The following is a 14,776-nucleotide window of genomic DNA, read 5'->3' as shown; positions in this document are numbered from 1 at the left end:
AGATTCTATCAGTAGCTTTGTCCACAGCCGTGTAGTCGGTCCAGAGTGCTGTGTCCTCGGGCCACCTCTTAATAGGTCAGACACAAGATCTGACCCTCTAAAAGAACTACAGACAATACCAATACCAGCATATAAAAAAAAAAATCACCAAGTTGTTACGTATTAAGAGGAGTATGCCACTACTGAAGATATCTTACAAGTCACTGAGAAACTACTGAGAAGCCCTCCTTAAAGTGATTCCAGCAGAAACATTTAATATAAAACAACATGGGCCTACAGAGTGAAACGTTTACCTGATAGGAGCATTGAGTGTAAAAATGCACAGCATAACACAAATCAATGGATGGTTCTATTGAATTTCAGTCAACAACACCGCGCTTATGCATCAGTCAAAGTCTACCCATCAGTAATCTAATGAAAATTAACACATCAAGAATAGCCTGTGATTTCCATAACTTAATCACGATTGAAAATGACTGATGGCCTTAAAGGCAGCACTAAAAATACTGAGCAGCCCACAGGCTTGCCTTTGATCCCAAAGCTCAAATTAAATTGATTCTAACGGTTTCAGACAGCTTCCTCTGTGTCCTTCAGATTCAAACAATGATTTCATCAAGCTCTCATCACACGGCACTGCCTAAAGCTATCTGGATGAAACCCCTGTTTCTTGATCCTTCCTCTGCCAGGAGAGAAATGTCTCTATCTCTCCGTATAAACAGGTGGAGAGAGAGGTTGGTAAAAAAGTCATTGTGGGTGTATTGCATGGGAGTGTTTCAGGTCGCTGATGCTTTGGGTGTCAGACCTGCATATCACTGACCACTCACATTCTAGTGTGGCCCAGCCCAAGAAGCCTTTATTACCATGTCCACAAAAACTTCACAGACAAACATGCAGAATATGTGTACCCAGTCCATACCAACCCCACAGCAGCTGCTCTTCATCCTGTGGTTGACAATCACATCTGGTGTCAAGGCTCTGAGCAGGCCAACAACAAAGGCTGTACTCTTTTGGAGCTGACACTACTCAGAGAGGCATAGGCAGCCTTCGCCATACAGTCATTTCAATTTAGCCTGGGGCTGCATTGACCTCCATCATTCTCTCAGCTGAGCACCTGTCCTCCAAGGTGCTCCCCCACACTAAGGTGAAACGTTATATCTCTTTTTTTATGGTGAGGATTAAGGACTCTTTCTCTCCCCTGCCTCCCCGTCAACCACCACGCCTCCTGCAATAAATTACTCCACACAGCATCAACCCGGCTCCCATTAGCCCTTCCAATCTGCCTGCCTTCAGCATGACAAGCCCCGGAGCTATAGGGGATGGTAATGATATGTGTACACTCAGCAATGTACACCCCCTCTTCCTCCAATTCTCCATCACCCCGCTTTCAAATATCCACCCTCACGAGATATGTCCCACCTCAGAACCTTTGCGCTGTATTCAAGATTTGTCTCGGTATCTTTGGTAACCCTTAGCGTGGACTAGACATGCACCAAATTAAAGTGGGCATTCTTTATCTGCTGTGGTGGTGGAGGGGGTCTTCAAGAGGCAATCCTCAAGCCCATCTCAACGCCCCCCTCAGTCTGCGAGCAGACTCCCCCATCCATTAGTGACGGCGAGGGGTGGAGACCCTGTAAATTATAGACGAGTTCCACACAGTGAACAATGGTGCATCCACTCTGCATGCACCCCCACATCTGCATTCCTCTACAGACCTACACACAAACTCAACCTTTCAGACGAGTTTCCCACACATCAGAATCTAGGGGAGATATAAATAAAATATATATAGCTAAGATTGTGTACTCTCTTTGCTCGTAAAGTAAATCAATATTCTTCACAGGTATTGATTGACTACAGGCATAAAAAAAGCTCTCTGTAAGTGTGTTTCGCACTAAAAACAAGAGTTGGATGTATTAGCATAAATTGTTATGAGTAGCCAATTGTGGGCGACATAAACATGCAACAAAACAGATCGGCTGTGTCGGCACACAAGTGCAGGTTGTGAGAACAACAAGTCTGAATCACCTTTATTCCAGTGGAAGCATCCTCCATCTTGCTGCTCGGTGGAAAATGAATGGTGATAATTAACATTCCTCTCTGAGCTTCCTTTCCATTAAACATGCATTAATGAAAGCTCAAGATAAAGAGTTGAAATATTCTCTGTCACCCTCATTCTCATTTCCAGAATGAGGCCTCTCTAAAGCTACCATTAGCAATTATTCTTTGTGTCTCAAGCATAATATTTTGTCTTGTATAACCCTCTAAATGATTTCAATCAGCTGAATGAGAGTGTTGGTATTTGGTACTGTCTTTGAATGAGAATGTGTCCAGTATTAACAGTTTGGGATGGAGCTCGTTCTCTGTGGTCTAAGCCTTGCTGCCTTGCTCCCAGACTGTGACCAATAGATTGTCGCCAAGGGAAAAGTGAATTTAGGATGAGAAAAAAGTGAAAGGGATTCAAAGGTAAACACAGCATGAAGCCACTGCTACAGAGGACTGCAACATCCATCCACTCTAGTTCCATCGTTCACTTTCATTTATGCCTCTGTATGTCTAGGATTTACCTCAGGCATGTCATTTTAATCAGCCCCATTCTCTATGAGCTTTTCAGTGAAAAACATTGTATTTTACTTCTATGTGCATCCCATTCCTCTTGATTTTGCGTGGTGAACTCTATGACCACCAGCTACAGATGTGGCGGCGACCTGATGTTGAAATGAGATGCCTTTACTCCCCCCCTTATGCTATCCTGGGCTATATTCCCCCTAGATGGGCTTTCGTCTAATCCTCAAACACTGTGTACGTGTGTATCCATTAGCATTGTGGCCCGGAGGCTATTCTACCGCCCCTTACCCAGGAGGTACCCCGCATACTCTCCATGGGGGAGATCAGGTTAATATTATATTGGTGAGGGAGACAACATTTCTTATTTATTGAAAGGCGGTCTAGCATGAACGAGTGTTTGCAGGCATGCCAGTGACCCCATCTCCCCTTCTATCAGATTGTGCTGGACCCCAATAACATCTCGTACTATTGCTGTGTGAAGAGGACAAAAGGAATGATAGACGGCAGCTTTCTTAACCCTTCATCCGCCTCATCAAACACTTTAAAACACTGCTGAATTTGTGACAAAGAAAATCAGTACAGCTAACGTGATATTTGCACTCTTCAAACATTTGTAATGACCACTGGGCAAATACTTTGAGGTGTGATAATTGAATACAAAATAAATGTCTTTCTTAGAAAATGCCACATACAATTTCAGCTTAACATTTATATTGATTCACAATTGTATCAGTTGCAGCTCTTTTTTTTATCTGTACTACTTTAGTTGTTTGCCACTACTTCTCTTTTGACATTGAAAGAGATGGGATTGCCCTCTTTGTCCATGATGCAGCTTTTAAGAGTTGAAAAACATTTCATCCATCCCTTCTTGGCAGTGTCAAGGGCCATTGTGAATGACGTTTTGGAGACGCACAAAGACAAGAGCTACTTAGACTGACTATCCACTCATGCTGGAGATGAGCGACATGATGAATTGAATGAAGAAGGACAAAGGGGGCATCTATGGGAAAGAAAGGCATGAGAATTGAGCAGGAAAGAGGAAGAGAGGAGGTACAAAAGTCATCAGGAAGTCCAATGACCTTGAAAAGAGCTAATTGTGATTAAGCAAATCAGACTGAACAGGATAAGGATGAGGTTGTGTGGGAACTAGGGTCATTGTTGAGTTGAATTGATGTGGGTGTAAAACACAACATAAAGTCCTTGGGAAGTACAGCATGGAAAACCTCTGTTCCCTGGGAGGAATAAACCACTGCAGTGAGAAGGCACTGTATCTTATTAAAAGAGCTCATCAGAGCAAGATTAACTTTAACAAACTCAAGGGACAAACATGAGTCAATGTTGATGTACTGCTGCTTCAAAAACTGTTGCAGATAGAGAGGAAAAAGACCCCTCAACCCAGACTTCACAGCCCACGTGAATGAGAACAGTCTAAGCGTTGCCGGCACAAGGACTCTCTGAATGAGTGTGTCATGGTGCTCATGGCAATATAGATGACCCACAGCGGTCAAAACAGCACAAATGAGAGATGGCAATGAGATTTCAACAGTCAGTGGGTATTGGGGATGGAGGGCTCTGCTGGCTCTCGTGTTACTATGTATTATCTAAAAGCACTTACTCTGTCCTTTCCACTTATTTCACAAGCACTGCTGGTTCCCCTCCCAGGGTCCCCAGTTTCAGTGGATCGGACTTACGTATGACCCGTTTCTGCTCAACACAAATCTTTACACCATGCTGTAGATCCATGCTTATAGTCCCTTTGTTCAACAGAGCCACTCAGCGGTGAATCAATGCCGAGCCTAGTGTCTGGAAAGAAATGGCTCCAGGAACACTTTTCTATTAAATACCCCCTGCCAATTAGGTACTGTTCAAATTAGCATTTTGAATTTCAATGCGCAGAGCAGGACCGTAGGATACCAAGCTATCAAAGAGAAAGCCCGTAATGCTGACTACCACAGTGCCTCATGCCCTGGCTATATTTCAGCTGTTTGCAAGAATTCAATTTTGATGTTGATAGGAGCAAGGGCATTATCCACTTAGAGTTATTAATTTGGCGGTTCTCAGGAGGAGCTGGGGGGATGTTGATGCTTTCACACTGCAGATCCATAGATATTCACAGGCTCTAATTGATTTGGCCAGTGTAGATTCTCAGCTGATAAGATATTGTGTTGCAGGGGAGGCGTGCATGTATAAGCAGCTGTGTGGTGTTTGTTCTAATGGCTGTTAGAGCAGAGACGGGGATGGCCAAACATCTCTCACTCTGACCCATATATTTACACCCCTTTGACAGAGCCGCAGGCCGAATTCAATAACAGCCACTAGAATATTCAGATTGAAGATTGTGAAATAAGATCATTCTCCATAGTAAAATGAATTGGAAGATGAAATGAATTGGTAAAAAAAACTATAAAAAGGAACAAGTATAGATTTTCGCAAGAATGCCTGTTTTTGCAAACTCAAAGATAATCCTAAATAAACTATTAATTACTATTTCAAAGCCAATTGTGATGACTGCAGGGTCGTGGCTTTTGACTCTTTAGCATAACAAAAGGTAAAGCAAGCTTCTAAGGTTGAAGATAAAACAAAGGCGTAACGAACCGTCTATGCCCTTTCTTTCACTGTTTTCTTTTGAACACGCATAAGGAAGGGGCCCTCTATCCAATTAAGCTTTTGTGTGCACTGTGGCTGGATGATTAGCATTTATTTTTCATGTGCCCCCTCCATCTTTACGTTTGGCCTGCAGGTCTTACATACAACAACACAAGATCAGCATCCGCAGAGCCTCCCTTTAGTGTGTGTGTGCTTTTGCCAGCACACACACACACATACTCACACACATTTGCACGCAGACTCTCTCAGTCTCAAACACCACATGCATGCAGGTATGCAAAACCCCACATGCATACTGAGGGGTAAAACAATCATGGAATCACGTCGGAGAATATCATTTGATTTAAACTCAGACGCCATAGGATGGAGCACACAGAGTGCACAGTATACTAACACACCCTAAAACGAAATAAATAAATAAATTAGGTTGAGTGTATTTTGACAGGGAGGTAGTAAGAGCACAGACACAAGAGGTACTCCTGAATATTTCAACAGAAAACAAAAAGGAGGAGTTGGGAACGAGCTGGCAAAGGAATTCCAGATGTCTGAGGATTTAATGGGGGTTAAATGGAAATCAATCCCTTTCACTGCTCAAGACCCCCAATCATAACACATTGTTTTAATGGTCCCACTGGATGATATCCACTTTATATGTGGAAGGAAGACGGCTCCACTGCTGACTATTATTATACCCAGTGGTTACAAACAGAGACAGACAGATACACGAGGAACACTATGGAACACACTAAGTGGATAACAATAACACAGACTATAGGAAGGTTTAATGCAGGTCCCTTATTTTATAAAAAGCGGTCTATTGTGTATAGTTCTCGGGTTGGGACTCAATTATTTTCCGTTTCATCTTGTCTTTATTATCATGAAATCAGACCAGATTACTGTAAGAGGAAAACAACAACATGGCTATCCATGTTAAACACTTGAGACGCAAATGAGAATATAGATAAATAATCCCTTCTAATAATAAGTAAACATTGCCAAGGATCAGATCTGTACATGATCTAAGGATGAGACTATTATTAAGATGCAAAGTTGCTAATAAACCAACATATGGCATGTTGCGTGACATGCTTTTCCTATTTCTTTCATATACACTTTATACAGTACCTGTGTTCTTTACTCCCAGAGTCTGAATAAAGGAGTCAAAGCAGAACATTTAATAGGAGCCGACACTATGGGGAACTTCATGTCACCAGAGACAACACAGCAAATTAGCTGATAATTAAATTGTTCTCCATTAGGGAAAGAGCAAAGTAATAACTCACACAGTAGGACTGCCAGCTCCATTAATGTCTCTATTCTCCTCGTGTGGGAGGATAAGGGAGCAGCAGCTCAAAACACACAGGAAAGATGAGAGGAGATTGAGGAGGTCACATTTTTATAAAAGCGTAATGATTGCATGAACAGTATGACAGAGAGAGGATTGTGTATGTCCATTGCTTCGTTCATGGACTATACAGCATTGTAAAGAAAGAGTAGAGTATTTGGCAAGCTGTGCCACATTGATCACAATACTGGCCACTTCTCAGTACAGGTGAGCATCATTTGTGTTGAGCACCATTATCCATTATCATTGCATTGTCTGGGGCCAAGAAAAACTATTTAAATTCCCGTCAACTGACATCCACTTGCAGGCTAAAGGCAACGTGGGTATAGAATGGTATGTGGGGCTAAAAGGTAGTGTGTGTGTGTGCGTGCGTGCGTGCGTGCGTGCGTGCGTGCATGCGTGCGTGCGTGCGTGTGTGTGTGTGTGCGTGTGTGTGTGTGTGTGTGTGTGCGTGTGTGGCTGTGTGTGTATATATAATCACCCAGCTGTTGAAGGGGCTTTAGCCTCCAGCTGTTAGCCCGGTGATGACAGTGGTCCATGGCCCCACCTTCATGCTCACTGACCTGGGTAATTACCTCGTCCATCTGACCCCCTCCCCTCTAGACGCCACCACACCACTCTGAACAAGCTGGCTGTCACAACACCACTGAGAACTGGATTGAGGCAAAGCTATATGGAGGATTTTGTTTCACGTTAAAAGAAAAAGCTCTAGTATGCCACCAACCTTAAGATCATTACCTCTGCATGTTTCTGCTGTAGCATAAACACAAAGGTTACAAAGGAAGTGATTGCAACAATATGAAGTTGGCAATCATAAAGCCATCTTCCGTGTAACAAAAAGGAAAAGAGAGACCTCAGCAATCCCCACTGTTAGCCTGAAGGGAAAGTTCACTGCCTCCATGTGGCCTTATGACAATCTCTGAACCTGACTTCATCAAAGATGTGGACACACGATCGGCCTTGGCAAGATTGTCCTCAACAACTGATGACAGGGAAGAGGATGATGGGAAAAAAAGAACACATGCTGAGCCAAATACATTCCCATCCTTTTCTCCTCTATTGCACCTCCAAACAGTCTCAATGGCTCTCTCTGTCAGTGAGCAGAGACAAGAAAGACCCGGATGATCAGTAATTTCACACATGACAGACTTCCCTTCTCTCTGATTTGATATCATTTGTAGAAAGAAGGTACATCTCATAGCTCTACGCGTCTCCCCAGTGGGATATAATGCATTCTGTTCATCTCATTTTCTGGAATACTGGGAGTGCGTAACAGCAGGCCAATCTCAATTGGGCCAGCCAGGAGGGGTAAAGGAGAGCAAATGGAGGACAAGTGGGGAATGAAATTAAGACAATAGCCTTGCATCTGGTCCTCTGGGCATACTGATGTGTGTATGCGTACTATGTGTGTTTAAAAACAAAGTGGAGAGCAACTGTCTCCACGCAGCCAATGTGAATATAATCAAGGCTTTACTATCAGCAAACATTTGGACATCTGGCCTTGTTTCTTATCACCCAATACCTCACAGAATCCGGGTTCATCCAGATTCATTGTGTTTACATGTGTTTCAGTGTGTGTGTATTTTCATGTTTATGGCTGTGTTTATGTGTTTAAAGCTACAGTATAGGATGATTAGTATGCACAAGCAACACTTCACTGTGCTTATCCAAGCCTGCATTTGAATGGGTAGCATGTCCCAGCTCCCCCAGTAACCCCCCACCCCCCTCTTTCCACCTCCTGCATCCACCCTGGAGAGGCTGCGTCAGCTGGACTAGACTGGGGATCAATGCCGGGGAAACAGCCTCATAATGGCCCAGATTAATGATGAAACATTTGCTGTCATTCTGTACTGTCCTGGATATTTATCACTGGGGAAGGGGTCTGTGGCCAATAGAAGCCTCTTATCACCCTTGTGACCTGGGAGGCTGGTGGCAGGACAAGAGTGTAACTGTGGTTGTGACTGTCTCCAGCTGGAGCCCTAATGGAGGTGCTCTCTTGGGCATATTCTCAGAAGAGGAATGGCTGCTCTTAAATGAATACTGGAGCTGGTGCTGCTGCTTTTTTATAGGCCAGACCTGCAGCCGCTGCTACCTCTGTTTCTATTTGAGAATGCGTTGGCTTGAATGGACTGTCTGCAATCAATCTCACACACAGGAACGCTTTGCATGTCTCAGGTCTTTGCTCCAACTTCTTTGTGTAATAACCCTTTAGAGGAGAGAAAATGGAAAATGCTAAGAGAGCACACCAATATGTATTTCTCCCAACTGTGACATTGGCAGCTTGAGAGAGTAAAAGACAATCTTAAAGAGAATAAATGCATTCAAGTGCATTTATCAGGAAAGACGAATGTCCATCCAAGCCTATAACCCCAGGTACCATTATTTGAAAGAAAGATAATAGACACAATCTCTAAAAGGTACAATCATGGTCTCCTGAGAGATGTCTTTCACAAGGCCTTGAGGATGGATGGCTCCAAGTCTACTGGTCTCCTGGTGACTTTAGAGACAAGGCTATTACTGGCCTGTCAAAGGACGAGTGGGTCTGAGGAATCTACAACCGCAGGACATCAAGTGGTTCTTCAATTACCTTTCAACAATCTAAAGATACGTTAGATGGAACAAAGGATCTCAACAAAAGCCTACATGAAGTTCCTGCTTGTGCGTCTTGCACCTTCCACGTGAAGAAACAATATCAGCACTCACTTTTGTCACGCAGTTTTTTTAACGAGTAACTTACCAAACGCTGCAATGATGTAAGCTGCAAGTTGGTATTGGTAAATAAATGATATGACCATCATGTTCACATTCTGACCTGGCATTAAACATCACACAAAATGACATTCATTTCCATTGAGCACTGGGGGACAAGGTGCACTTCATGAAAGACAAGGACGCATGCAGAAAGAAGCAAGGTTTACTTCACTTCATAGTCCACTCACTGACAACATGTTGTACTTAGAACAAGGTTTCAGTATTTCAAGGTAGCCTAATATTCTGCAGCTGGGTACCGGTTACAACCATACAAAGGTTTAAAAATGTAGTCCATGTTTGGCTGTATGCAGATATTTGTTTTTGTACAAGCAAAGAGAAAGGTGTCCTCAAGGTAAGCAGAGAGACCACTGAAACCCCTCGAGGACCCATTGTTCTATTCACATCCACCTTGTTGTGACCCTCACTCTGGGAATCTGTCTTGTCCTGTGTATACATCATTTCAAAGCTCCTCAATGCCTTCTGTTGTTATTTGTTGTCTGCCTCGTTGTTTTTCTCAGTGGTATGCCAGCTTTGACCCTGAGCGCAAGGGATCTGTCAGTCCTGAAAATCATAGGCAAATGTCAAAATTCCTTCTTTCAGACATTCACTGCAGGGATGCATAACACTGCCTTTTTTCCTGTGCCTCCTCATAAGACACTAGCATCTGCTGCCCCATCCAGCCCCAAATATTGAATCCTGGCTCTCTGGCCATAGCAAAGCTATAAATCCCATGCAGCCATGGCACTAATGGACATAAGGCCTCTATCCAGGAATGTGAAGCAGAAGCAGATATCAGGGCCTGAAGCAGGGGTGGGGGTGCGGGGGGCAATTAAGTGTGTGGTGCAGGGAGGAGTGCAGGTGTGTGGACTGGTGATAAGGACAGTGGTGCTGCCATTACTCATCCCCCACCAACAACAGCAAATAGACTGCCAGCAGATGACGGGTCTGCTCTGGCAGCCTCCGAAAGCTTTTCCTCAGCCGGAGAGAAGAGTGTGTGGCGGAACAGAGTGGATAAGGAATAGATAGCAACCAAAAGCGCATTTCATCACGCCAGGAAAGACAGGGGAAAAAATGGTTTTATGCAACATCGTTGAGGGAATAGTCGTTTATAAAAAAGGAGGCAATTCTGCAGGATGGGTTGTTTCAAAGCAATTACGATTAATTATGGTTGCTGGTAGCACCTCATATTTGAGATAGTGGGTTTTATTTCCGCTAAAGTGCAGCATCAAAAAGCCAAACAGAAACATCATTTAAAAGTAATGTGTTTATACAATTTATAAATATAACACAGATTACACCATTAGTCAATAACTCAACCTTTCAAGATAGTAACTGAAAAGGATATCCTATTTCTTCACTGGTAATTGAACATCATCTCTGTCTTGTAGAAGTATATAATTACCAAAAACACTTTCCGCATGCTTACTTAAAGAACTTATATAAACCTCTCCACATCCAGAAATACATTCCTACAGGGAGCATAAAGTGGTGAATTATCAAAAGAGGTCAGTTTGAATGTAATTTTGCTGATATGCTGACAGTCTACTTTGTCAACTACAGAAGTTCATCCCCAGTCACAGCAGTGCATCCGTGTGCCCTGAGGATCTTGGTGGCCCCTTTCTCCCGGTCAGCAGATACTGTATTGTCTCACTGGCCTTGGGGCTAAGGACATCCTGTCTGCCTGTCTACTAGGGCGGCCGCGGAGCCCGACAAGCAGATGCATGCTGTTTCATGTGTAGCAGCATGCATATGGATGTGCAGGTTCAACCACTTGACAAGGGATTGAGACCTGTGAAGAGAGCATCTCTGCTGAGGGACTGGGGAAAAGGGCATCTCTTGGTTGTGACAAAGTCATTGTCATCTGTGACATTTACCATTGTCCCCTTCATATCCGTGTGCCGTCATTTCCCTTGTCTGTTTAAGCAAGCTTGTGGGTGGCAAGGTGTCACACCAAAAGGACGCACTGTGAAATACTTGTACCTGCTGATTAAAATTCATAAGGGACATGGAACTTTGTGAGAGAGAAAAGTGGAAAGAAATTGCAGACAAATCTACAAGCAGTTTATTTATTTTTTCACAAAGCTCCTTTCCTTCTCACTAATATGGCTTTTGGATGCTGATGTCAGCAGTTTCCTATTCCCAGCCGCAGCTCCTTGGAAGTTAGCAATCCTACCACTGCTGGCCTCCGGCAGTCCCGTATCGAGGTAAAAAGCTGAATAAGAAAATTATGGTCTATTTAACCAATAAGAAAAACAACTTGGCTCTATATACAGATCTGATTATATACTGTTCTTCACTGCGCAAGCAAAAATGTGTATGGTTATTATGAGAGAAAAAAGCACACTTAGACTATCTGTGTGCAGTATGTGGCAAGTAGAGTAGAAGGAAAGAGAGGCTTTGGCTTCCAGAAAGGGGCCGATGCCACCTCTCTCTCCCATCCCTCTGTCACCTGCTTGGCATCCTCGCTGTTTAATTAGCTGGTAGTAATCAAATGGTGGGAGATTAAGACCCCTAAAATACTGTAGGCAGATGATAAATCCTTCAGAGACACAAAAGCCTTGCGGAGGAAAACAAAACACTGTTTATTATGTTGAGTGTAGGGAAGATTGGGAGGGAGGGAGGAGAGATAGAGGGAGGGATGATGTGTGNGAGGGAGAGAGGGAGGGAGGGAGGGAGGGAGGGAGAGGGTGCTTATCTTAAATTTACCAAAACAACCCGGTGGAGAAAAACAATGTGTAAATCACCTCACAAGCAGAGGGCTGCAGTAATTACACTAAAGACACCATACAAAAGCGTGCATTGATTTTTCTCTCTTTCCTATAGACTACATGAAGTTACACAAAATATGATATTGCTAAATGTCGCACTGTATAGCCAAGTCTACACCACTCTGAAGCAATGATTCTTCATTTGAAATAAGAGACAAGCTTTTTTTCATACAATTTTGTAGGATGAAAATGTGCTCATAGTCAATGTCTTACTCTTAGGGTGACCAGATGTCCCGCGCACAGCATTTTCACGACTTTTGGTGCGTCCCGTCACACGTCGACATTGCATTTACATGTCCCACATTGTCTCACACAAACATACTCTCTGTCCCTCTTGTGGCTTTCTGGCACCTGGTCACCCTACTTACTCTGACTATATCAAGTTCAATAATGTTGAATCCTGAGAGTATAAATAACATCCTAAACATATCTCAAGTGTGTCTACTGGTTAAAGCAGTGGTTGCTTTTATTCATGTTTTTAAGAAATGTGACCACTGAGTGTAACACTTATCTGGAGGGATGTAATAGCAACATCTGTCTTATGGCAATTTCCTGATGCCTGATCTGTAGTTTCCAATTGGTCTGTCAATGACACCAAATATGAAACAGGAATCTTCCAATAATATAGCAGGGTTATGCTTGTCATAGTATAGTAGTGGAAATAGTTGTAGAACTATGAACATTTACAAACATTTAAAAAAGGAGTTGAATGCAAGACTCTACATGTGTGAGTTTGTACTGTACATTTATGAATGTGTGTGCACGTGTGTGTGGATTAATTTTGACCCAGTATTGTCCGATCCTCTGAATTCCAGTATAAGATCTCTTGTGTCTGCCTCCCTCTGGTCACGACAGCTAGTACATGTGTAACTGGTCTCTCTCTGTATGCCTACCACACACACCCCATGTGTGCCTAGACACACAACCAAGTGCTTACACACAACCTTGACCTTCTCCCACTGAAATTGGAGGTGAAAGGGGGGATAAAGGGGAGACAAGAAGGGCGGACAGCGATGGCAAGAGGAACGTGGGGTTGAATTTGAGAACAGGGTCAAAGAGTGACATGAGGAACCAGATTTTCTCACGTGGAACAAACATTAGAACTTGCATCAAATAGAGAGGAAAGTATGGTGATATTGAGGTACAGATGCATAAGAAACTGTAGGGATAGAAATATGTGTTGTCTCCATTGGCTAAAGACAAAACATGCATAAATGATATTGTGTTTTTTAAGTGGTTAATATGGTATAGTAATATGGAAAGAGAATCAAGCCATGGTGTTTTTGCTTTGCCTTTGTTTTAGCTAAGAGTCAGTGGGCGAGACAGGCCTTTCTGGCTTTGATGAGTGTAATTACGCTTTAAAGAGTGCCGCAGGAGTAAATTCATTAGCCAGCCAGCCAGCTCTGGTTGCCCGCTCTCTCCGTCTCTGTCTCCCCTAGCTCAGCGCGCACAGACAGGGCCTGCAGACACGCACACACAGTAAGCTCCCCGCAGACCAGCCACCGCTATAGGGCTTCAGCTCTACAGCCACAGCCCCCCCTCTCATCAGGGCTCTGCAACTCTCCGTGCAACCCCGAATCTTGGATGAATTTGTGGAAAGAAAAGACTCACATACTCATGTGAAGCAGACACACACCGATACAATACAACCATACACACACACACACACACACACACACACACACACACACACACACACACACACACACACACACACACACACACACAAACACACACACACGCACACACACCGGAACATTCACCCACGTTGCTTTGGGCTGTAATCTCTGCTTGTTCCTGGAGGTTCGACTTAAAAACAGTGGAATAACAACGACCCTAATTCCGTCTACATATAGTAACACATGAGCAATCTTCATGACCACGGGCAAAGGAATATCTCCGTGACATACATGAACTGATGCCATGTACATATCTAAATAAGCCCTAGCATTTCAGGGGCTATGAGCTCAATTCTTTACACACTGCGCACACAGGGTCAATCCCAAAATTGATGGAATTGATTTTCTGCACCAAACTGTCTATCACAATTGGAAAGGTAAAATCGAATGGAGGGTCTCAGCAGAATGGTCGATGGCCAGAGGGAATTGACCACCACAGTGTTGGATTGCTTTGAGTTTGAAGAACCCTCAGGACTCTTATAACGAAAGAATGCATGGCAACGGCAGATATCCGTGGACCCTTTATTTCGTTTTGGTGTGCGTGTGCATGTTTGTTTGTGTTTGAGCTCTAAACGTGTCTTATCACTCTGACCCCAGACTTAAGGCTGAGATGTGTTACCCCTCCTCTTCCTGTCACTTGTTTCCACTCTAGGGAGCCTATGAATTTAAGTCCTCACAGCAGGGGCAGATTGGGTATTAACAGCCCATCTATACCCCAAGCTGCTTCGTATTCATTTTGTTTGTGTGTGTGAGAGAGAGAGAGAGAGAGAGATGAGAGAGAGAGAGAGGAAGAAAAGGAGGTAGACATGTTTTTAAACACATATGTCTTTAACTATGCTTCCTGCAGTCATGAAAATATTGCACTCTTCTCTTTGAATCCTTATTCATCTGTATGTCAGATTGTGTGTCTCTATGCTACGCTGCAGCCATTTTATACGACCTCGACTATGTCCGTCAGTCTTTGGGAGAAGAAAAGAAATGTCTGCAGCCTCTCATCTCCTCCCCTCTCTCAGCATGTCGGCCTGTGTCTCTGTGAGGATTCATCATGCATCCTTAGGAGT

This window comes from Notothenia coriiceps, unplaced genomic scaffold (genome assembly GCF_000735185.1).
Source record: "Notothenia coriiceps isolate Sejong01 unplaced genomic scaffold, NC01 NC01_scaffold00024645, whole genome shotgun sequence".
NCBI lineage: Eukaryota > Metazoa > Chordata > Actinopteri > Perciformes > Nototheniidae > Notothenia > Notothenia coriiceps.
This window is presented reverse-complemented; position numbering follows the sequence as displayed.